This window comes from Bubalus kerabau, chromosome 2 (genome assembly GCF_029407905.1).
Source record: "Bubalus kerabau isolate K-KA32 ecotype Philippines breed swamp buffalo chromosome 2, PCC_UOA_SB_1v2, whole genome shotgun sequence".
In the NCBI taxonomy this organism is placed as follows: domain Eukaryota; kingdom Metazoa; phylum Chordata; class Mammalia; order Artiodactyla; family Bovidae; genus Bubalus; species Bubalus kerabau.
In genome coordinates, this window is record NC_073625.1 from 73853942 (window position 1) to 73857916 (window position 3975).

Sequence of the window (3975 nt, forward strand, 5' to 3'; positions counted from 1 at the left end):
CCATGTCTTCCTTCAGGGCATCTTCTCAACCCATGAATCAAACCCATGGGTAGGAAGATTCTTTACCGCTGAGCCACTGATTTTTCTAAAGGGTCACAAAAATGATAAAACAAGGATAGACGTAATATCACAGGTAAGTGTGATGGAATGTGAAGTTGTATTTTGAAGAATAAAGGCTATGTTCACAGGACAGTAAATGTTTAACTAGGAATCTGAGTTCTGATGTGGGATATGTAACTACCCCACAGCATTTGTAATGGATTGATAATAAGCTGTTAGTCTATTAAATTGCTGATTTTTAAAGTTGAAGAAATATTGGTGGGATTAACTGTTTATTTCTTTCAAATTGCGGATTGGTAGAGCCAGACTCTTATCTGCTTTGAATATTACCCATGCACTGATGACTCTATAATGTGTGTGTCTTCATAATACCCTCGATATCTATGCTTACTTGACATTTCCACTTGGATTTCTTAAAAGCTACTAAACTTTACATGGGTAAAATAAGACCTCATTTTTTTTTATTAAACCAAACTTGCTCTTCCATAAATATGTCCCATTTAATTCAATGACATCTACATTCATCAAGTGTTCAGACAAAAATTATCAATATCTTGTTTTTCATATCTCATCTTATGACATTCAATTCTTCTTTATTCTATTCAGAATACACCTAGAATGTAATCATTTCCCCAAACCTCCATGGCTGTCATTATAATCTGTGGTCCAGTTATTCTGGTGCTAGACTATAGCAAGGGTACCGTAAATGTTGCCTCTACTTTTATTTTGGTCCAACACAGAACAAAATATTTGTTCTCCATAAGCATCCAGATAATTATTTAAAAATATAAATGAAATAATATCACTCAGTGCATACTCAAATCCTCTACTGGGTTCTGTTATCTTTAAAATACAGTCTAGGGCCCTTAACTTGCTTATATTGCCCTATTTGATTAATGCTTGCAACTATTCCTGTTAGCTCCTTTTCACTGTTCCTAAGGATCACTTTCCCAGAGTCCCAGGTAACCTTACCTTTCTTTGAAGAAATCAACGATGATTCTCTTCAGAATATTTGCACATACATTTTCCTTTGCCCGAAATATTTGTCCTCAAAATATTTACATGGTTTGCTTCTTTCGTTTTTCAAAGGTCACCTCTCAAGACAGATTCCACTGATCTTTCAATTTAAAAAAATCATTACGTGACTTCAGGATTTACTAGGAAGCTACAGTAATCAAGACAGTGTAGTATTGATAACAGAATAGCAAATAGATCAATGAAACAGAATAGACAGCCTAGAAATAGATCCACAAAAATATAGTCAACAGTCTTTGGCAAAAGAGCAAAGGAAATACAATGTAGAAATGATAGTTTTTTCAACAATTGTTCTGGACCCACTGTACATTTACATGCAAAAATCTGAGACTGAATCTCAACATAGACCTTACATCCTTTACAAAATTTAGCTCAAGATTAGATCATAGGCCTAAATGTAAAATGCAATGCTATAACACGGGGTGAAATCTAGACAACTTTGGGTGTAGGGAATGACTTCTTAAATAAAACACCAAATGCATGGTTAATGAAAAAATAATTGATAAGCCAGACGTTACTAAAACAAACAAACGACAACAAACTAGTCTATGAAAGGTACTGTCAAGAGAATTAGAAGGTAAGCCTCACATAGGGGGAAAACATTTTAAAAGACACATCTGATAAAGAACTGTTATCCAAATGTATAAAGAACTCTTCAAACTACTATGTAAGAAAACAAACTACTATGAAAAAAAAAATTGGCAAATGATCTGAACATATCACCAGGGAGGATATACAGACAGTAGATAAATATATGAAAGGCTGTTCAGTCTTATATGTCATTAGATAATCACCACGGTAAAAAACTTGGACTTCCCTGGTGGCTCAGATGGTAAAGCGTCTGTCTACAATGCGGGAGACCTGGGTTCGATCCCTGGGTCAGGAAGATTCACTGGAGAAGGAAACGGCAACCTACTCCAGTACTCTTGCCTAGAAAATCCCATGGACGGAGGAGCTTGGTGCAGGCTACTGTCCATGGGGTCACAAAGAGTCAAGCACGACTGAGAGACTTCACTTCACTTCAAGGTAAATAAACAGTGGGATACTTATATTAATACATACCTATCAGGATGGTAAACCCCCAAACACTGACAGTATCCAAGCTGGTGATGATGGGGTATATAAGAAGCCTCATTCTTTGCTGAAGAGGATGAATAGTATGCCACTTAGGAAGTGGCACAGTCACCAAAGAAGAAATTTTGACAGTTTTTATAAAACTAACCATACTCTTATTATACAATCCAGCAAATGCACCCCTTGGTATTCACCCAAAGAAGTTGAAAATTTATATCCACAGAAAAACCTGCATGCAGATGTTTGCAGCAGCTTTATTCATAATTCCAAAACTTGGAAGCAATAAAGATGTCCTTCAGAAGGTGAATGAATGAATAAATTGTGTTACATTCAGACAATGAAATAGTATTCAGTGCTAAAAAAAAGAGCTATATAGCTATGACAAGATCTTAAGGAAATTTAAGTGTATATTTTTAAGTGAAAGATACCAATCTGAAAAGACTTCATAGTGTATGATTTCAGCTATATAACATTCTAAAAAGGTGAAGTTATGTAGACAGTAAAAAGATCAGTGGTTTCCAAGGGCTGGAGGTAATGAAGGATGAATAAACTGAGTACAGAGCATTTTTAGGGCAGTGACACTATTCTTTATGATACTATAATGGTGAATCATGTCATTGTATATTTGTCAACAACCATAGTGTATAACACTAAGAGAGAACCCTGTGTAAACTATGGACTCTGATAATTGTATGTCAATACAAATTCATCAATTATAACAAATTGTACCATTCTGGTGAAAGATGTTAATGGGGAGGTTGTGCAAGTGTGGGAGCAGGAGATAGACAGTAATTCTTGGTTCTTTCTGTTCAGTTTTGCTGTGAACCTAAAAGTGAAAGTGAAAATGAAGTTGCTCAGTTGTGTCTGACTCTGCCATCCCATGGACTGTAGCCTACCAGGCTCCTCCATCCATGGGATTTTCCAGACAAGAGTACTGGAGAGGGTTGCCATTTCCTTCTCCAGGGGATCTTCCTGACCCAGGGATTGAACCCAGATCACCCATGTTGAAGGCAGGCACTTTACCCTCTGAACCTAAAGCTATTCTAAAAATAGAGTTTATTTTTTAAAAGGATTGCCAGAGCTTATATATATATATATATATATATTTTTTTTTTTTTTTCCTGAGCTGATTTGTCTTCATTAATTTTCAAAAGATACCTGGAAAAATCACTGATTTTCCTTATACGATTGTTTACCTATTTTTAAAATTAAATCTCAATTCATATGGGTGGATTTCTTCTCTGAACATAAATATTTCTTACAGTTTCCCCTTAAAAACGATCAGATCAGATCAGATCAGTCACTCAGTTGTGTCTGACTCTTTGCGACCTCATGAATTGCACCATGCCAGGCCTCCCACCTGTCCATCACCAACTCCCGGGGTTTACTCAGACTCACGTCCATCTAGTCAGTGATGCCATCCAGCCATCTCATCCTCTGTTGTCCCCTTCTTCTCTTGCTCCCAATCCTTCCCAGCATCAGAGTCTTTTCCAATGAGTCAACTCTTCGCATGAGGTGGCCAAAGTACTGGAGTTTCAGCTTTAGCATCATTCCTTCCAAAGAAATCCCAGGGCTAATCTCCTTCAGAATGGACTGATTGGATCACCTTGCAGTCCAAGGGACTCTCAAGAGTCTTCTCCAAGACCACACTTCAAAAGCCTCAATCCTTCAGTGCTCAGCCTTCTTCACAGTCCAACTCTCACATTCATACATGACCATAGGAAAAACCATAGCCTTGACTAGAAAGACCTTTGTTGGCAAAGTAATGTCTCTGCTTTTGAATATGCTATCTAGGTTAGTCATAAC